Raw genomic sequence first — 21,926 nt, forward strand, 5'->3', positions numbered from 1 at the left:
AATTATTGATGGGGAGGTGCCAGGAGTTTAGAAGGATAGAGAAGATAGAATCTGTGTCTTCAGATCTTTTACTAATTTGGCTTAATCCAAGCAGGTTTATGAAGAAATACAGCATCATATAGATTATTTACATGGGGAAATGGCCACAGTCATCAAAGAGCCAAGTGTAATTGTGTTGCCAAAGAGAGCATGGGACACCTCAGAAACAGGTGAATAAGCCCTGATATCCAGAGCCCAAGAGATGGATCCAAAAACACCACAACCTTGATGCCCTGGAGGCATGGGCTCCAGTCCTAGATCATTCTTTTTTTTTTTTTTAACTTGGCAATGAGATCTTTCTTGAGTGGTCCCATGAATGCTTTATTCCCCTCCATGGTCTGGAAATGACCATGACAAAACTTGGAGGCGGTGTCAATGAACTTCAGGTCAATCTTCTCAAGGGCCTGACTTTTGATCTGGACCTGTAAGGACTTACAAAGGGTAAGTACTCGCTTCTTGGTCCCCACCACACAGCCTTTGATCATGATGAAGTCATTGGTTACCTCACCATAATGGACAAAGCCACCCAGTGGGTTGATGCTCTTATCAGACAGGTCATAGTCAGTAGATGCATTGTTCTTGATCAGTTTACCATCCTTAATGAGGTATCCTTGACCAATCTTGTAAATCTTCTTGATAATCTCTGTTCAGTGATGGTAGCCTTTCTGTCCAGCTCGAGCCATAGAGAAGGCTGCACAGGCAGGGTTCCAGGCTCTAATCCAGGCAACTTTGTGCAAACCTCGATGGGTCTTTTGGGGTAGTTTCTTTGTCTGCCAACAACTGGTCACCCCTTTGTATCCTTTGCCTTTTGTCACGCTGATGACATCAATCATCCCATCCTGCCCCAACACCTGGTTTACAGGAACCTGCTGCTCCAACTTCTCTTGGGCCCAGTCTTGATTCTCAGCCACAGTGCCTCCATTCACCTGGATCTCCATCAAGTGTGCCTTCTGGCACAGAGGAAGCAGACTCATCTGAGTGTGAACAATCATGCGAATGGCCTGGCAATAGTTCTTCATGCTGTTGAAGTCATTTTCCAACTGCTTCTTGCCTGTGTCATCCTGCCATTTCTCACAGTACTTGGTAAAAGTCGTCTTCTTAGATTTGTGCCACTTCTTATAGAACTGCCTTTTACACTCATCACTGATATGCTCAACAAATATAGTCATGAAGGTCCAGAGGCCTCGTGGGGTTTCAACATATCTTACAATGCCCACAACCACCATTGGTGGGGTTTCCACAATGGTCACAGCCTCCAGAACTTCTTTTTTGTTCACCTTAGATCCTGGCCTGTCAACTTCCCAGACGATGTGGGTCATGGCACCCTTGTAGCCTAGAAAAGCTGTGAGGTGAACAGGCTTGGAAGGGTCATCCTTGGGGAGGCTCTTAATTTTCCCATGATGCCAGCTGTTGTGCCTGTGAGGCAAGAAGCCCAATGACCCATGCCTGGGAGCTGAGAATTTCCTGTGAGGCATCTTGCCACCACATGCCACTTATAGAGCTAGATCATTCTTATTGAGGCTACTCCTGAACAAGGACACAGAACGAGAGTTGTTTGTCCTTTAACAATTGACTCTGAGAAATCTTTGGGTAGGCCTACCTCTCCACTTCTGATTCTCCTGTTGCTGGTGGTTTCATTTCATGAATTGGATTTAGTTAATAAGTATATTTATGGCTCTTGTTTCTTCAGGCTGCTATATAACATGTCCACCAGAAGTGATCCTCAATGATGTGGGTCTGGGTACCAGAGGTTTTCCATGGAGATCTCTGGCCAGGCCTAATGTCAGGGTTCCAGCCAAGGGAAGTGATTGCAGGCAAAGATGAAGTTTCTGCCATGCCTTCCAGGTCACTCAGTAACTCTGAGCTGCTTTGCACTGAGTTGGGTTGGGCTGGGCCAACGAGAAGCCGACTATTCAGTGAGGAGTGCAGTGGAACCTCAGATGGAGAGAAGATCTCTTCCCAAGTGTTACAGCTCTTGGAACATAACACTCAGATGACAGAGTAGTTCTCGAGCACCTTTAATTCCCTGGATAGGATTTATATACAGTTTTTGGGGTGATTCAGGGTTCGACAGCAGGTACCTCTCATTTGTGGGAAGGCTTGGTGCTGCTCCTACGTGACTGATAGCCACACACCTCTCCTGTGGGGGCTGTGGGGATGGTAACTTTGACAGGAGCCAGAAGGCCAGGAGACATGATGGGACACCTTCCGTCCCATGTAGGTGGAAATCACCATCCATCTAGTCTCTGGGGTTCCAGACCTTTGTTCGACTGGAGACCAGGCTGTCTGTGCACAGCCCACTACTCCACAAAATGGTAACATTTTTATTATTTCCCTCAAATGTTTGTTGGGCCATTTAAAAAGATCTATTGGTATATAACATGTACCCCACACCACAAACCCCTGATTTCTGATTTCTTGAGGTCTACACATGGGTTTTCTTACATAGTTAAAGGGACAGTGTTTGGATGACAGGGTAGAGATTAAGGTGGAGAGTTCCTATCCCCACACTTATTACCTGAAAACCAGCTAAATAAAACTCTTTCTTCCTCTATGCCTCTATTTACAGAGAGGAAACTAGGAAAGGGGACAACATTTGAAATGTAAATAAAGAAAATAATAATAATAATAATAATAATAATAATCTCTTTCCTTCAGTTTCCAGCTGATTCTGTGAAGTTTATCTCTCAGAGAAAGTCTATCAATAGCATCCATCTTAGCTTGAGCGCTAGTCTGCTACTATTGTCGTTGTCACTCTATTTTGCTCAAAAGAGAATAGAAGGATAGAGGGTTACAGGATAGTACCCAGCTGGTGTATTGCAAAGGCAACCTACCAGTCAAGCTTTTGGAGCAGTTGAAATTGCCTGCATGAGTCCTGTATTAGTGAGTTTCCTGTGACTGCCAGATGGTGTACCTTGTCAATGTCATTATATTAGTCCTATCACTTAATTTCCTAAAGATTCTAGTAAGCAGAGGTGTGTACCACCAAGGTGTAATAAAGAACGGCAGGCTCTCAATAAGACAAAAAGGCCACCAACAGATTGGAAAAGAATCTTTACCTATCCTAAATCAGACAGGGGACTAATATCCAACATATATAAAGAACTCAAGAAGGTGGACTCCAGAAAATCAAATAACCCCATTAAAAATGGGTCTCAAAACTAAACAAAGAATTCTCACCTGAGGAATACTGAATGGCTAAGAAGCACCTGAAAAAATGTTCAGCATCCTTAATCATCAGGGAAATGCAAATCAAAACAACCCTGAGATTCCACCTCACACCAGTCAGAATGGCTAAGATCAAAAATTCAGGTAACAGCAGATGCTGGCAAGTATGTGGAGAAAGAGGAACAATCCTCCATTGTTGGTAGGATTGCAAGCTTGTACAACCACTCTGGAAATCAGTCTGGTGGTTTCTCAGAAAATTGGACATAGTATACCGGAGTATCCTGCAATACCTCTCCTGGGCATCTATCCAGAAGATATTCCAACCTATAAGAAGGACACATGCTCCACTATGTTCATAGAAGCCTTATTTATAATAGCCAGAAGCTGGAAAGAACCCAGATGCCCCTCAACAGAGGAATGGATACAGAAAATGTGGTACATTTACACAATGGAGTACTACTCAGGTATTAAAAAGAATGAATTAATGAAATTCCTAGGCAAATGGATGGACCTGGAGGGCATCATCCTGAGTGAGGTAACCCAATCACAAAAGAACTCACATGATATGTACTCATTAATAAGTGGATAATAGTCCAGAAACTTAGAATACCCAAGATATAAGATACAATTTGCAAAACACATGAAAATCAAGAAGATTGAAGACCAAAGTGTGGACACTTTGCTCCTTCTTAGAATTGGGAACAACACACCCATGGAATGAGTTACAGAGACAAAGATTGGAGCTGAGATGAAAGGATGGACCACCTAGAGACATCCCTACCCAGGGATCCATCCCATAATCAGCCTCCAAACTCGGACACCATTGCACACACTAGCAAGATTTTGCTGAAAAGACCCTGATATAGCTGTCCCTTGTGAGGCTATGCCAGGGCCTAGCAAACACAGAAGTGGATGCTCACAGTCAGATATTGGATGGATCACAGGGCCCCCAGTGGAGGAGCTAGAGAAAGTACACAAGGAGCTAAAGGGGTCTGCAACCCTATAGGTGGAACAACAATATGATCTAACCAGTGCCTCCCAGAGCTCGTGTGTCTAGCTGTATATGTATCAGAAGATGGCCTAGTTGGCCATCACTGGAAAGAGAGGCCAATAGGTCTTGCAAACTTTATATGCCTCTGTACAGGGGAATGCGAGGGCCAAGAAGTGGGAGTGGGTGGGTAGGGGAGTGGAGGGGGAGGGTATGGGGGACTTTTGGGATAGCACTGGAAATATAAATGAAGAAAATACCTAATTAAAAAAAAAGAACTGCAAGCTCAGGAAAAGTTAAGTAAACAGCTTGAGGAGCTAGCCAATTAATATCCAGTAGAGATTTGAAATGATTTCTGTGTAGGAAGAGAGGTACAGGGGAAGATAGGTGCATGACAGGAGCTGGTTATAGAGACATAGGGCCAGTGCAGGGTGAAATGGTAAGAGAAAGAAAGGAAGATGTTGTGAGGGTTAAACTAGAAGTGGCAGAGGGTGTAGGAAGCAGGGACCTCTGAGGTGACTTCAGGTGAGTGGTAGTGAGTAGACTTTCTTCTATTCTATTCTTTTAATGTGCCGGTGCCCTGGAAGCTACAAGAGACTGTAAATTCCCCAGAGCTGGGGATAGAGGCAGAACTGAGCTGTCTGATGTGGGTGATGAGAACCAAACTGAGGTATCCTGTAAGATCAGCTCGCACCCTAAATGACTGGGTCATCTAGTCGTTCCAGAGAATCTATTTCCACGTTGAGTTATTGTCAGAAATCAGGTTGTAAAGTGCCAGGGATGCAGTGCTGTTGCCCAGTATCTACAAGGAGGTATTGATTTCTTTCTGAAAGAAAACAAAAAAGGACACAGTAGGACCTGGGGGATAAGGGAAGTACCAATTCAGCCTGAATAAAAGGCTGGGCACATGGCTGAGCAGTCATGGATATAATGTGTGTCTTTGCATGTGGTAAAGGAGGGTTCAGAACAGGGAAGGGCTTCTCTCACTGAAAAAGACAATGCCCTTTGACAAAGGAGGTAAAAACATGCAGCAGAAAAAAGACAGCATTTTTCAAGAAATGGTGCTGGTTCAACTGTCGGTTAGCATGTAGCAGAATGCAAATTGACCCATTCTTTTCTCCTTGTATAAAGCTCAAATCCAGGTGGATCAAGGACCTCCGCATGAAACCAGATACACTGAAATTAATAGAAAATAAAGTCGGGAAGAGCCTTAAACACATGGGCATAGGGGAAATTTTCCTAAATAGAACACTTATAGCTTATGCTCTAAGATCAAGAATTGACAAATGAGACCTCATAAAATTGCAAACCTTCTGTAAGGCAAATGACACTGTCAATAGGACAAAACAGCAACCAAACAGATTGGGTTCAGATCTTTACCAATCCTACGTCCCATAGAGGCCTAATATCCAATATATACTAAGAACTCAGGAAGCTAAACTCCAGAGAAACAAATAACCCAATTATAAAATGGGGCCCAGAGCTAAACAAAGAATTCTCACCTGAGGAATACTGAATGGCTGAGAAGCCCCTGAAAAAGTGTTCAGCATCCTTAATCATCAGAGAAATGCAAAATAAAACAACCCTTAGAGTCTACCTCACACAGGTCAGAATGGCTAAGATAAAAAACTCAGGTCACAGCAGATGCTGGTGAGGATATGGAGAAAGGAACACTCCTCCATTACTGGTGGGATTGCAAACTAGTACAATGACTCTGGAAATCAGTTTGGCTGTTCCTCAGAAAATTGGACATAGTACTACCTGAGGACCCAGCAATACCACTCCTGGTCATAGTCCCAAAATATGCTCCAGCATGTAATAAGGACACATGCTCTTCTATGTTCATAGCAGCCTTATTTATAGTAGACAGAAGCTGGAAAGAACCCAGATGTCCCTCAACAGAGAAATGGATACAGAAAATGTGGTACATTTACACAATGGAGTACTACTCAGTTATTAAAAACATTGACTTCATTAAATTCTTAGGCAAATGGATGGAACTAGAAAATATCATCCTGAGTGAGGTAACCCAATTACAAAAGAACACACATGGTATGTACTCACTGATAAGTGGATATTAGCCCAGAAGCTCGGAATATCTAAGATATAATTCACAGACAACATGAAGCTCAAGAAGGACGATTTAAGTGTGGAACCTTCGGTCCTCCTTAGAAGCAGGAACAAAATCCCCATGGGAGGACAGTCAGAGACAAACTGTGAAGCAGAGACTGAAGGAAATGCCATTCACAGACTGCCCCACCTGGGCATCCATTCCATATACAATCAACAAACCCAGACACTATTGTGGTTGCGAACAAGTGCTTGCTGACAGGAACCTCATATAGCTGTCTCCTGAGAGACTCCTGATAAATGCAGAGGTGGATGCTCTCAGCCAAACACTGGCCTGAGCACAGGGTCTCCAATGGAGGAGCTAGAGAAAGGACCCAAGGAGCTGAATCGGTTTACAGCTCCACTGGAGGTACAACAATATGAACCATCCAGTTCCCCCAGAGCTCCCAGGGACTAAATTACCAACCAAAGAGTACACTTGGAGGGACCCATGGTTGCAGCCACATATGTAGCAGGGGATGCCTTTGTCAGACATCAATGGGAAGAAGGCCCTTGGTCTTGTGTAGTCTTGATGTCCCAGTGTAGAGGAATGCCAGGACAGAAAATTGGGAGTAGTCAAGTTGGTGAGCAAGGGGAGAGGGGATGGGATAGGGGGTTTTTGGAGGGGAAATGAGGAAAGTGGATAACATTTGAAATGTAAGTAAAGAAATTATCTAATAAAAAAAAGAAATTCTTTAACTGGGGAACTCCTCAACCTCACATATCTAAATCTCAAATACTGACAGAAAGGAGTTTCTTCCAAGGTCATTGTTAAAATCAACACTAAAGCACTAAATATGTTCCCAGTTTCTGTCAGCTAGTTTCCAGTGACACTAAAAGCATCTTATAAAGGACTGAACAAAAGTACTATGCACCACTGCACAGAATGTGAGACAATCTCACCAACCATGCTGCCTCACTGGATTATTCAGAAGATTTCTAGGAACACAAACTAATTCTCTTCACTCTCCTTTGACTGTTATTCAGAGACTATGTTTCTCTTCTGTATCTATACTTGTTTTTCATGGAACTTAGTTATTTCTCATCACAAACCAAATCAGTGTCCAATGTCACTTTTCCTTCCCTTTCCCACTTTGTCCATCCCATCATCATCAGGATGTCTATTATTCCTAAGAAGACATAAGATGAGAATCTGAGTGATGACTTCGGATCTGTGGTTGCTGTCAGGATAAGTACTGGTCAGCCAGACAGAAGTTATCGAGGTGTAAGGGAGAGGGGAAAGCCAGGCAGTCTGTGTAAAGCTACGGTTCCATGATAGCAGTCACCTCCATTGTCTAAACCTGTTGTTTGTATGGTATCACCTGAAATCAAGTGTCTCAGTGGAGTAACTGTCTTTTACAAAGTTGGCCTTTGGGCATACCTGTGATACAGTCATGTCTCGTTGATAACTGGGTAGGAGCACCCAGGAGACTGTGGGAGTTACCATTACCTGAGCAAATGGTCATGGGTGGTATGAGGATAAGATCTGAAGATGAACCTACCAGGCAAGTCAGCAAGCACCAATTCTTCATGTTTTCTGCTGTAATTCCTCAGTACTGAAGGTGGGCCAGGAAGGATGGAGGCCTGAAAAGAAGATCTCATAGGCACATGCCTCCGTGTCAGAATTCTGGGAACTGTTGGGCTTCAGTGACTTTACCCTCCTCCAATCCCAACTGAAATAGAAGTTTGAAGTGGGATAGTCAACTGGAAGTGGAGCAGGAGGGGTCAAGCCCATCTGTGGCAGGACCTAGGATGGAGTGGTCACCACCTCTGCCTTCTCCATTTTTGTCTCTTCTCTTCAAGTATGGTTACAATCTCAGCTAACTTGGTTTTGCCAGAAAGAAGAAGTAGAGGGAGAGGCATTCCATGATCATGCCTTATTACCAGTGATGCAGGAGGTTAGTTCCAGCCTATCAATCGCATAGCCTTCCTATTTACAGTTCCCTAGCCTGAAGGCCCAATTCAGTCTGTGTCACTCTGCTGCCCTCACTAAGCCCTGATGCTATCTGGCCATATACAGAGAGGGAAAATGACACCAACAGGGAGCCAGAGAGCCAGGAATGGCTCATATAGTATTTACAGAGCCTTGCCCATGCCACGACACAGGTAAAGGCCATGAACAGAGTGCTGCAGTACACCATACTATTGAGCTTCTGTGAGCAGTCACAGCAGGAACAGGAGGTAGTAGGCACCAAAGCAGAGATATTGCTCTACTGTCTCCTGGGCATGTAGCAGGACCACTTCCAGGACCTTCATGCTGCCCTGGAGAAGACAGTTCATCTGCTACCTGAAGGGTATCTTGGGCTCAACAGTTTAGCAAGAGGTAGACAAGTCTTTGACCAGAGGTCACCTCTCTGGTCTCCCTTTTTCTTTGTAGCGTATGGTGAGTTAGCAAGTATCTAGTTAAAGCCACTTCTCCATCTCTATGGCATGGGTGACACCTTACTCATCCTATACATAGGAGGAACTGATGCTTATACAAGAATTCTTACTTCTATTCTGAGAATCCCTGGGAACAATAATAAAACCTTGCCTTCCCTCTTGTGGTTGCCCCTGCTATAGGGTCCTCTGAAGCCATCAGGACCTGGGAGGATCTTCTATCCCTTTGCATCAAAAGGCTGCAACAAGCAAGGCTGGAATTAATGCCAGGAGCTGAAATCCTATATTTTGATTCCCCACTACTCCATTTTAGGATTACTTGGGCCTTTTTATTTGGGGGCTGTTCAAGATTCCTTTTGGCTTTCTTGAGCTCAGTCTCCTAGCTCTTCTTGATTTGCTCTTAATTGTGCATAATGCCTCTTCCAGTTCCTAAGATATTGTGGTTCAAGAAAAAATAACTGAGGAAGTTGTTGTATACCATGGGAAAAACTTAGTGATTGTGGCTGAGTCCCAATTATTCTCTGCAAGTCTTAGGTGCTTTACAAAAGAAAACATGGACTTGGGTTATTAAAGGAACACACCACAACAGCCTCAACTCAAGAATTTCTGCTCTATGAGGCACTGTATTTTTTTTTTCTGAAAAATCATCAGATAAATGAAATTACAGAAGCAGAATGAATGTCTGGTTAATATTTTATGTTAACAAATACACAATAATGGGAAAGGAAAACAATTTTGGGAAATGAGCCAGGTAGCTCTGACATCAACCACCTCATTAAATAGCTGTCAAGACTCAACTGCTCATGAATTAAGCTTAGTGCCCTGGTAGAAACATCCTGTGTTGAAAAATCCTTAGCCTAAGCACAAGGTTTTGCTGACTCCCTTTCTTTTGCTTTGCATTCATTTTCTATTTTCTTTTCTGCGTTTTCTTTACCTTATAATTTTTTTGCATACCAACTTGATCTGAAACTCATTTTTACATGGAGCTAATTTTTTCTATTACATTCCCCATATTTTTAGTGGAATCAATCAAATTATTGATTCATGTTGAGGTACAGGATGATGGGGAGCCTGTAAGGCTAATATTTAGGTCACTGTCTTCCCCCTGGCTGTAGGAGAATGAGTAAAGTATGGTGGCTGAATTTTAAGGTTCCCGGAATCCACTGCAGTTAACCTTGACATCCATGGAGGGACATTGAGATGTGTAAAGAAGTGAGACAGAGAAAAATATGCATCTGTTTTAGCCAGATAAAATTTAATACCTAGGAAGTAAGCCATTTAATCAGAAAGAAGCAGACAATTTGAGTAGACCTTTCTGTAAATTTCTTTTTATAATTATTTTAAGCGGTATTTGTAAAGGAGCCTGGAGAACAAAATGAGCCCTGTTATGACAATGGGCATCTTTCAAAATCATTTGGTTATCTTGCCAGAGGAAAGGGGTGTTTGTGTGTTTGTTTGTTTGTTTATTTGTTTTTCTGGAAAAGTGGAACTAGTTACACTTGTTTCTCACAGTCCAGTTCTTTGTGAAGGGTGAGCAGACACTGAGATTGGTAGGGTTATCAGACTGAGAATTACCTGTTTGAACTGCCTTTGCCTAGTTGATCCCGTCTAATCCTTGAAAATTCTGTAAGCAATTTTCAAGTGCCATTGTGCGTGCTTCCCAAAGGACAGTCAGGCCCATCATGCTGTGTACCTTGTAACACTGGTGATAGAAAGGGCTTACAGACCTGGCATGTACTGTGTGATAATTGTTTCACTCACACAAAGTCCTGAGTTTTATCTCAGAACCAGAAAATAAAAATGCACAGTCATATTCCATGTGCAGGTGGAGAGCATTCTCAGCAGTCCTGGCTTCCATTCTCCAGACAATCCAGGATTTTCTCCATGCACTATCTGTTGCCATGAGTTGAACATAAATCTTTAGTGAGGGAAATGATTATGCTTTCAGTGAAAACAATCTGGTATTTATGAATAAGTAAGCAGAACCTAAATTTTTATTGTATCAACACTTTGTGGGCTATGGAGAGAGCTTAGCAGTAAAGAGTGCCTAGTGCTATTCTCTGAGGCCAGGTTCTTTTCTAGCACCCAAGTAGAAATAGGACACAATATTTAGTAACTCCAGGTCTGGCATTCTGATCCCTCTTCTGACCTTCATGGATATCCCACATAGGAAACACACATCCACACAGACAAACACATAAACAAGACTCTGTGTCATGGCGAGAGCCCTGAAGGTGGAGGAAGATGTAAGTTCCCTCTGGTCTGTGGATATTTGTTTGTTGTCATTTATTGGATTTATATGACATTTTACTACACCTGCCTTATGGGTTTTGTCTTTATTTGTGTATGTGTGTGCATGGTTATTTTTGTTGTTGCTCATGAATGTATTTGGAGGCCAGAATTTAATCTTGGGTGCTCTTTATCATGACCGTTGATCTATTTTTTTTTAATAAATGCTTTCATTTAGATTTTCTAACTGTGAATACTATGGATTCCATTAGGACACTTTCATGTAGGTTTATGGTGTGCTTGTGTTACACTCACCTTTTGGTACACTCTCATGCATTTCCCAGGCCTGCTCATCCCCTTTCCACCCCAAACTAATTCTTCTAATTTGATCTCTTTTTAAAAATTTAATGTGAAAATGAATTTCATGAAGTCTGAGTGCAGGAGTGAAACAGGGATTATTTACCTGAAAATGGCACATTAAGAATGTTTATACACCGAAGACAATTCTATCCCTGTCCTAATCTTTAACAGAGATGTAGGGTTTCCTCATCACCCAGCATGCTAACATGCTGACGGAACTTGACTTGTGCATGCTTGGCACATTTTCATGGCTGTGAGTACCTAAAATATCACTAGTTTTAGCTTTCCGTGTCATACCTAAGAAGAATCTGTTCCCTTTCCTAGCACAAATGCCGAAGTCTTTGAAATGGCACAGAATCTGGGTACAATTTAAAGGCTCCCTGTCGACCTTATACTTAATGCTTCAGTGGGGATTTGGCTGCACTGATGAATCTGCCTTTAGTTTTAGCATCAATAGCTGCTTGGCTGGACTTTTTGGTCCTGGAGTTCATAAGCCTTCTGCTTTGGTGTGGAAATTCTGGAGTTGCTTGAGACCATTCTGATCATCACCCCTAGAAGAGAGAGAAGCCTTGCATATTACCAGGTTTATTCTGGCCAAAATGGAGAAGAGTATATTTCTCTTGTCCTATTTTGAAAGGACAGCTGACTATCTCTCTGATGCTTATTTTCTGGATGGAAATACTTCCTATGCAATAGGTCTGCAGTGTCAAAGACATATAGGTTAAAATACTCATAGATGTTTTTTGTTTCACCACTCAACCAAGGCATACTATGCTTCTCTCTCTCCCCTCTCTCCTCTGCCCTCTCCCTTCTCTCCTCCCCACTCTCCCTTCTCCCCTCTCCCCTCTTCCTCTTCTCTCTCCCAATCTCTCCTGATGGAGCCTAAACCTTGATGGCCTGATTTCTCCTATTCAGAGAGAAAAACAAAAGATTCCTTGGAGATTCATGTGGAGAAAAGGGATTTTCTGGGACTTCCTGCCATTCTCTCTGTGAGGGAGTGAAATTAAGTTAATTAGCTAAATTTGGATACATATTAGTTTATTTAGCATTATTCTGGCTAAGTCTTGAGCCTAAAGAAGATACTTGCTAGCATAGTAAGTTTCTTGGTTTTCTTTGGTGCTAGCTTTGGAATATATTCCAGTGTTAGTGAATATAGTCATAATTTAAATTTTAGCCCAAAAAGTATTTGGGCAATTGGGTGTGGTGCTGCACACCTGTATTCACAACAACTAGGTGAGGAAAGAGGGCCCAGATTGGGGAGCCAGCATAAGCTACATATTGAGACTCTGTATCCAGAGAAAAGAGTAGAAAAGAATAGGGGCTGGGATGTAGATCTGGGACAGAGCATATGTCAGTGCAAGGCTTGCCCTAGCATCACTAAAGTAAATAAGTGAGGAGAATCAAAGTGTTTTGCTGTTGGGAATGAGCAGGTAGGAAGATATTTAGAAAAGCAGTCCTTAATCGTGGGTGGGAGTGGGTAGCAGATAGGTAGTTACAATTCTCACTCAGTTTAAAAATGTGGGAGGATTTACAAAATATCTTAAGTGGAGAGAGGCTTGACTATACTTCATTGCCTAAAATTGGTTTTTATTTTCAAATCGTTCTATACCTGTTGGCATTAGCTGATGGCAGTTTACCAGTTAATAGTCCAGAATTAATGGACACTTAGAAAGAGAAGTGTTTCAAAGCAAAAAGGCCACAGTACAAGCTAGAGGTTGTACAGTTCCACTTTCTGCCTGGATGGTGAGAGTCTTTGGCCTTGTGGGCTAGGACCACAGAAGTTCCTGTAATCGACAGCACTGTTGCTCACAGAATGTTTTGTTATCGGCATAACAACTAAGAAAATTGAACCAGGGCAAACTTTTTGAATGTTAAGTTCTGACTACGGAACACATAGTGATTGCGGAATTGGGTCCATATTGCTGCCAGGGCAGCCTTCCAGTCTGTGCTGGTTCCATCTGTAGTCCTTTGCTTCTGGACTGATCAGGAACATGAGCCCTGCACCATGGCTTCTCAAGTACCCACTCATGGTTTTCAAGATATGACACATAACTGTTAAGTTCTATCACAATTGAAGGTAAAACCTTAGAACATGGGATTAGACACTTTAAGTGTCTCATGATTCTGCTTGTGAGCAATTGATTAGTTCAGAATAACTGTAAGTAGTAATAGAGTGTTCATAAAGATTTAATCAGCTTTGGCTCATGTCTCTTGTACTTTGGGGGTGGTGGTATGGCACCTTATTAAGTAGAAAACTGACTGGAGAGGTCAGCTTTACTCCTTTCTATTTAACCCTGACTGTAGCATCTATAGACTGTATGGCCAAGACTCTTTCTTGCTTTTGTTTGTTTGTTTGAAACAAGATTTTGCTGTGTAGCTCTTGCGGGCCTGTTACAATGTAGCCCAGACTGGCTTCCAGCTCTTGGCAGCACTCATACCTTAAACTCCAACATGCAAGCTTTCAACAAGATTAGTGATATGTTCTACATAGAAGTTTCATTGTATATACCAGGCTGGCCTCACATTTCAAAGGTCTGCTGGCCTCTGCCTCTGGAATTCTGTAACCAAAGTTGTGCACTACAATGGCTCACCAATGAAGATCTCAAAGTAACAGTAATAAAAGGGATTTCATGAGCAGAAGGGGAGAAATTATTTGAAAATCTAAAACACTAAAGAAAGTCAAGGAACTTTTTATAAACCAAATATGCCATGTATTTGAAATTGTAGTAGCCATATTGAGAAATAGAGTTTGATGCTGGAGACCTGCCATAAATGCCAAGTCAGATTGGGCCAGAGGTGTGCTAGGGGGCTCCCTCAAAACAAAGAAACACACTGAACAAAGAAAAGGCAAGTGCATGTCCCTTAGGTCAGAGAACCACTGTGAAAGCTTTTAACTAGGAGAAGCAGTTAGTAGGTCAGAAACTATTTTAAATTGGGGATTCCTTGAAAGTTTCCCAGAAGCAATGGGCTTCCACCAGGCTTTTCCCCTGAGCTGCCTTTAGTGGGAAATGAGGCAGCTTTCCTTTCTTTGCCTACACAGTATTTCCACCCATCCTGGGTTTCCTCTACAGCTGCAGATGCTGTAGAGTTGCAGTCATTTACTTAGCAGGAATCAGCTTAGACTGGCTTTGCTTTTCAAAGTTACAGGCCTTAGGAGCTGGTTACTGAATTCTGTGTTGATCAGAGCAGCCTGCAAGGCTAGGTTTTTATAAGTAATGGATACCTGCACTTTGAGAAATTAATTGCCTGGCTCCTGGATGTGAAGGTGTGCAATGTGTCTTTAAGCAATCAGCATCCTTTCAAAGAGTAAGAAATAAAACCCGTCCTCTTCTCCAAATAGGCATGGGCCTTAGACCACCTTTCACTTCAGTCACCCTTGACTGGATTCTGGGAAATGTTGCTATATAAAACCTGAAAGTTTAATGTGTAGGTTGAAATACAGGATAGCTGCCAAAGTGACCTTTCACTATATAGAGTGTGGGGAAGAGAACATTAGAATCATAATCACATTTTGGTCCCAGCTTGTGCCCTCTGTCTTCTTTACATTAAAAGGAAAAGTCTGAACTGTGTTAGGCCTTTTACTAGGGGTCTTTGTCTTGACTTGTCTGTGACCAAATAGTCAGACTAAGACAAAGGTCACTAAAAGGACATTATTTTGGTTTTGGCCGTGTATAGGCTTTCTGTACTCTAGGCACTGATCTGGATCTCCAACCAAGGCCATTTGATGCTATTGTTTCTTAGAAAGTTCTCGGCAGTGTGTACTAGTAGTTACAGAATTTCATATTATAGGGCCAGAAGGACTTTTGAAGTCCATTTCACCCCGTGTTTTCCCTCGCTAAAGGGAATAACTGACGCACAAGAGAGGCTGTCTCTGTGCTAAAAGGATTGCTCTACTGAGAACCCCCCCACCAAGTCGGTAGAGAATTCACCATTGGAAAATCACTAACAGCACTGTGAAGGTTTCTAAGGTGGACAGCAGGAAGCCTGTCCTTTTCCTACCCTCTCCCTCAGCCCCTCTTCCCCCACCTGTGTAGGATTTTGAGGTCGAATGTGCATTGTGCACTGCTGCTGCAAGGTAGCTCTTCCCTGTGGCTGTGCTGAAGCAGCTGGCCAGGGAAGCCTGGGAGCTGAGGCTCCAGCCTGTGGATTCTCTTTCCTCAGACTTTAGTCTGGACCAGGGAGTGGTGTTCTCTCCTGTGGGTGTGTGTATATATATTCTTTACTTTATACTTTGTTCACTTAGTTCGGTGCATTCTTCCAGGCATTCTGGATGGGCGCTTTAGCCTAGACATTTATTTCGGCATATTGTCATCTTGGGCTGCATGCATGTCCTCTCTTGTTTCTGTGTCCTCATCATGCCCTTCCCAGCTTCCTGTTAGCCAAAGGGAATCACTCTTTCTGAACCAAAAGCTCTCAGAGCAGAGCTGAACCTCCCAGAAAATGCTCTTCTCTACCTAATGTGCCAGATGGGGGTGGGCCCGATGCTAAACAGCACTGTAGAGGTGGCATAATGGACCGGAACCCTCAGGCAGAGGTGGGAGGTAAGGTCCTAGCAATGGTGCTGATTGAGGGTCCGTAAGACCCAGTTCTTCTCCTGCGCAGAGGGAACTTTTACTTAGCTGGAATTGAACCTCGTGGTCCGAGTATGTGAAGGGATTCAGGGTCCAGAGTGCACCCCAGAACATAGGAGATAGCTCTATGTCCCCGTTTCCCTCAGGAGCCTTCTCCTCACTCCTGCTGCCTAGAACAAGGGGAGGAGAATCTCCACTGCCTGACCTGCTGCTTCATGCCCCTCCCTATCTCTACTCTCCATTCCCTCTGAGCCCTCCAGACCCTAGGAGGAGTAAGAGGGAGGTCCTTCGAGGCTTATCTCGATTTCCATCCTCTCATTCCGGTGCTGGTCATATCCTGGGTCAGCAACCACAGAACATCCCAAGGCTGGGTGCTCAGTTGTGAAGTGTGCAGAGGACCAAAGAGGTCTAGGCAGGGGCGACTTGTGATCCAGGGTCCCGGGTCCAGGTTGCTGCATGGAGGGGATAAGGGAAGATGGTGCTAGCCAGGTGCAGGGCTCAGACTTTCGGGCAGAGCCCAGCAGCTGACCACAGCCCCTCGGGGCGCTGCTGTGTCCCTGCAGGAATCAGAGCGGATGCCTGGACCAGAAGCCAGCACCACCCTCAGGGCTTCACTGGAGGAGCTGTCACTGGGGCCAGTGCGGTTTCCCCTACTGCTACAGGACCAGGAGAGGATTCGTCCAACAGTGAATCAGAGCAGGAGGGGCCCCAGAAGCTGGTCCATAAAGTGTCCACCTCTGGACAGATGGGGACCAAGGTAAGGCTCGGCCGGGCACCTGTGAGAGGGCTGTGGGCAGAGTGAAAGCTCTGGGAGATCCCTGCAACTGGTATTGGGAGAATGGGCGCGGGGGCGTGGCCTGGATGGGGCGTGGCCTCACGCAGGGGATAGGAAGGTGCTCTAGGGATTCCTGAGGTTGGTTGAAGACATATCTAGGGTGTGTTCTGGAACACTTGTCTAGCCATCATAGCAAGCGTCTTGGAGCACGGTTAAAGCCTGGTGGCGAGTTCCCACCTAGGAAACTTAAAGGGAGTTTGGTTGTTCACCCATGAGCTTCATGCTATGGAAGCCCTGCTGGAAGCTGTATTCTGCCAGCCACTGTGCTTTCCCACCCACAGCAAGCTGAGCAGCTTGAGCCTCTCAGTCAGTTTCTCTGGTGTGCTGTGCCCACAGGCTGCCCAGGCTTCTGTTTTGAAGGTTCCTTCAAAGTGCAGGGCTCAGACATCCATGGTGGTTCATCACAAGTTAATTTCTTTAGGGTATTTCAGGGTGTGGTAGTGCTTTTGTGGCAATTTTGTGCTGATTAGTCTCAAAGTTGAGCTTTCCTTCAATAATGAAGGCAGAGGCTACTGGATGTTAAGGGACTTAGATATTCTAACGTTCTTCTTAGTTTAGAAGTCTTCAACACCTAGGCTGTTGTTATTGGAGGAGTTAAAGCAAGATTTTGAGGAGGGAAATGATTAAATTAGTGGATGCTCCCTCTAGTAACAGATTTTCCAAAGCAATTCATCTACAGTCATTTCATGACAATTAGCTGCCTAAGGCTTATGGGAGTCTTACATGGAAACAGTTTGGATTAGTGTTTGTTTGAGCGTATGCTGGCATCTAAAATGCAGTAGATGTATATGTAGGACCCCAAGAAGGAGCCCTCCCACTCAAGTCTTGGGATGTGGGGTCACCCAAAGAAACACAAGGGACCTTCTTGTTGCAAAAGCACAAGGCAGCTTTAATGGCGGAGCTCTGGGTCGATACGTATCTCACACAGGAGACAGAGGAATAGACCCCGAGACTCAAAAACTGGGGTTTTTATAGGGTAGGGTTTAGGGGCTAGGCAGAATTGACGCGGTTACACACGATTGGACCCATTCAAACATCAACAACATGATTATGAGTCAGCAGAGTAGTATGTGCAGGCCGGGACATATAAGAATTCTAAAGCCGGGGGCTTATCTGAGTAGACAACGCATCTGGTTAATGTTTCAGCTTTTGACTATGCTGTCTATAGAAAGGGGGCGAGCAGGAGGCGCCGGGCTGCCAGAGGGTCAATGAGTCAGCCAAGATAGTCAGAACCAGTTCCTGCATTCCTTCCCTTATCTTTATGACCGGGTGACCTAGCTTCAAGATGGACTTGGGCATGCCCGGGCTTGTTTTCTTTGTAGTCTCAGTCCCAGACGTTTTTAGTTTAAACCTTTTATTTGTTTAATTTCCTTTCATTTCCCTCTTCTTCTGTTTAGACTAATTCTAATCATAGAATTTTAGAGATTGGTGTCCCCTAACTCTTTATCTACCTGAACTATAGGTTGATATTGCCTTTGAAGAACCATGAGTTTTACTGTATCAATTCTACTCTGGATGAAAGCCATTCCTCTATTTATTATACAAGGGCCGAAAACTAAAGCTAAGCATATCATAAGGACTGGTCCGGCTACAGCAGAAATCAAAGAAATTATCCAAGATGGTTGTGACTCAAACCACCCCCCGTTGAGCATCCCGTTCCTGTTTCCTTCGCTTTAATCTTTCTCTCAGTTTCTGCATAAAAGCTCTAAGTATTCCTGTATGATCTGCATAGAAGCAGCACTCTTCTTTAAGGGCAGCACACAGTCCTCCTTCCTTTAGGAACAACAAATCAAGGCCTCTCCTGTTCTGCAAAACTTCCTCAGACAGGGAAGTCGAAGATTTTTCTAAAGGGTCAATGGACTTCTCTATTGCTGCTAGGTCTTCATTGACAGCATCCCTCAAAGACTGAATTCCTTGTCTTCCTTCTATCAAAGCTGACACTCCTGTCCCCACTCCTACTGCCATACCTATTCCCACGAATACAGCCAGGGTTAAAGTAATTGGTTCTTTTTGACCGCCGGGCAGCATAGCTTTCTTCTAAACTGGATGCAGGGTGATAATATACGCGGGGTAACAGCTGGATCATGACACAAAAATCATAAGATGAATTAAAAACCTTAGTTGATACACAGGGAGTAAGCCCTGTATTGCAAGTCCACCAGCCAACCAGGGAAGGTACAAGATAGTAATTAGCTTCTGTCCTGGACACTGATTGAATTTGTCCACATAGGTGTTTGTGGGTCGAAGGTGGGGTGCCTATACAGAGACCTGGACTCCTCCCGGATACTTCAGTCAGGGTCAGTTTTTGTCCTGTTCCCCAAGAGCAGGAAGTATGGCTATTGGTTCTGTTGAAATCTCCATTGAAGGCAATTCCTTCATAATAAGGAGGACCCGAGGACAGGCATAGCCAGCAGTCCTCAGTAGCGCTTGGTTCAGTTCTATTAAGGGCATAAAAGGCTCCTCTCACTAGGTTAAACATCCTCTGTCTTGTTGAAGGGATTGTGGAGGTAATAGTTAGAGGTACTTGAAGAGTGGGAGGTTGGGTGAGAGCGACCATATTAAGAGGGTCCGCAATCACCGGAGTAGGCTGAGTAATGGTATAGGTAAGGGGTGTGAACTTGGTTGGGGGGCCTAAAGGATTGTAGGGGGTCTCTATTTTAATCTGTTAGTGAACAATAATCCCTCATCATATCTTTCCTTGTAAATCCTAAGACCCCAGGTATACCCTTTTGTCCATCCCAGAGCTCTTTTCCCTGGTTCAGTGAAGGTGACACGGAGCAGATGGCACCAGTCAGTATACTCATCTAGGTGAAATCCTTCAGGTACGTAAGACACTAAGGAATAATTGGCTGTTACTCTAATATAGTCGCAGCTCGAGGAGGGCTTCCAGCGGGTTGTACCTGAAGTCTTGTAAACCCAGCTCTTGCAAAAGAAGTCAGTCTTACCTCAACATGTTGGATTGAGGGACTGACTTTGGTGGGGCCTGGGGCAGACATAGAAGGGATGGGTTTGAAGCATGCTTCTATTCCTTTGGTTAGAGCAACCACCCCATGGGTCTCTCGAATGTTTTTCTACGTACGGAGGGGGTTTAAAAGGTGCCCTCTTAATGTCAGAGTACCCCTAAAGGTCCCATCCAGGAGGGGCTCCTATAGCCAACTTACAGATGTCAGGGCAAAGATTAGGCCACCAAGTCCACAGGGGGTGTACCTCGGCGATTGTCCATACAGCCCTACCCCCCTCATTGAATACCTCCCACGTTTGTTGAACAGGACTGTAGGGGTTGAAGTCCTTTGGGATCGCTCCTGCGAAGCAGGCGCAACTTAAGAGGGTTAGTAGTCTTCTCCAAAGTCCACTCATCATGGCTGACTCCAGGGGGTGCTCTCTTGACATGGGACACGTGGATCCAAGTGGGGATTGCTTCCACTTTGACCGAGGTGGGCGTTGTCAGAAGGGCCCCTTCCACCTCTGCTCTAGGTTCCCTGCTCGCTGTTTCCTCACCAGGACTGCGTCTCCTACTTCAAACTGGTGCGGCACCTGTGTCACCAGCAACATAGGTTTCTTTTAGCTGTTCCCAGACCTCTTTTCTTACTATTTCGAGAGCTTTTAATCGAGCGAAAAGACTAGAAGAAGGAGAGAAAGACACATTCAGGTGATTCTTATCCCCTATGGTCATAAAAATGGGCGGGGGCGCCCCATACATTAATTCAAAAGGGGTTAAGCCAAGGGGTCCAGGGGTATTTCAAAACCTGAACAAGAAATAAGGGAGAACAGCTGTCCAATCACTTCCGCTGGTCTCCAAGGCTATTTTAGTTAGAGTCTCTTTTAGCGTCCTATTCATCCTTTCTACCTGTCCTGAACTCTGGGGTCTGTATGCACAATGTAATTTCCAATTAGTCCCCAGTTGTCTGGCCAATCCCTGACTTACCTGGGAGACAAAGGCAGGTCTGTTGTCTGTCCCCATTACCTTAGGTATCCCAAAGCGGAGAAGGATTTCTTCAAGTATCTTCTTGACCACTACAATAGCTGTTTCCTTCTTGGTGGGGAACCCCTTGACCCATCCTGAGAAGGTGTCTATGAAAACTAAGAGATATTTATTTCCATACTTAGCCTGTTTCACCTCAGTAAAGTCGGGTTTCCCAGTAGGCTCTAGGCCTGTCTCGTCACAGTCGTTTTCCTTCCTGGAGCCTGCTAGACCCGGCGTTGGTAAGTGCACAAGCATGGCAGTTTTTTACTATCTCTTCTACAATTCTTTTTAATCCAGGAATGTAATAGGGGGACTTACTAACCAATTTTATTAATTTTTTAGTTCCTAAATGAGTCAGATGGTGTATGTTATCTAAGTAATCTCGCCCCTCTTCATCTGTGAGGGTTCTTTTAGTTATTTCCTCGTTGGCGGGCTGTTGGGTTCTTGCCACCAGAGTCATTGGCCCTTGGGCTGCTTTTTTGGCTTCTTGGTCTGCCATTTGGTTTCCCTTTTCAGCGGGCCCCGTTCCCTTCTGGTGTCCTGGGCAATGGATAATTGCCACTCTATGGAACAGATGGACAGCTTCTAATAAGCTGAGAATTTCTTCTTTATTTTTGATATCCTTGCCGGCAGACGTTAGCAGTCCATGGTGTTGGTATATTGCTTTGTGAACATGGGCCGTGGCAAAAGCATACCGGCTGACGGTATAGACATTAAGAGTCCTTCCTTCTGCCAGCCTTAAGGCTTGAATTAGTGAGATAAGTTCCGCTTTTTTGAGCTGATGTACCCTTGGGCAGGCTGCTGGCCCATATGACAGACTTTCCACTAATCCACTAATGCTGCCCCAGCCCTCCGCTTACCTTCTACCACGAAGCTGCTTCCATCAGTGAACCAGGTCATCTCCCCTGGCCAATGTTGGTCTGTGAAGTCTGGCCAGATTCTAGTCTCTTCTGCCAGTATTTCCTCACACTTATGTGCAGGGGCCTCGTCAACCTCAGGTAGTAAAGTAGCAGGGTTGAGATTGGCTGGGGGTGCAAAACTTACTTGCTCTGTCAGCAATAGGCTCTGGTAGTGCGTCATTCTGGCGTTAGTCATCCAGTGGTCCAGTGGTTACCTGACAATGCTCTCAAGAGAGTGCGGGGCCACTATGGTAACATTCTGGCCCATAGTCAGTTTGTAAGCATCTCTTACTAGCACAGCCGTGGCTGCTATCACTTGCAGGCAGGAGGGCCATCCGCTGGCCACAGGGTCCAGCTTCTTTGATAAGTAGGCTACTGGGTGCTT

The 21,926-nt window shown here is 44.4% G+C and overlaps 2 pseudogenes; one reads left to right on the plus strand and one right to left on the minus strand.

Annotated features, from left to right (window-relative positions):
* Positions 321–1,540, minus strand: Gm8164 (predicted gene 8164; annotated as a pseudogene).
* The window catches only part of Gm8159 (predicted gene 8159), a 50,222-nt pseudogene continuing 36,108 nt past the window's right edge, over positions 7,813–21,926 (plus strand).

Source organism: Mus musculus, chromosome 14 (genome assembly GCF_000001635.26).
Source record: "Mus musculus strain C57BL/6J chromosome 14, GRCm38.p6 C57BL/6J".
Classification (NCBI taxonomy): domain Eukaryota; kingdom Metazoa; phylum Chordata; class Mammalia; order Rodentia; family Muridae; genus Mus; species Mus musculus.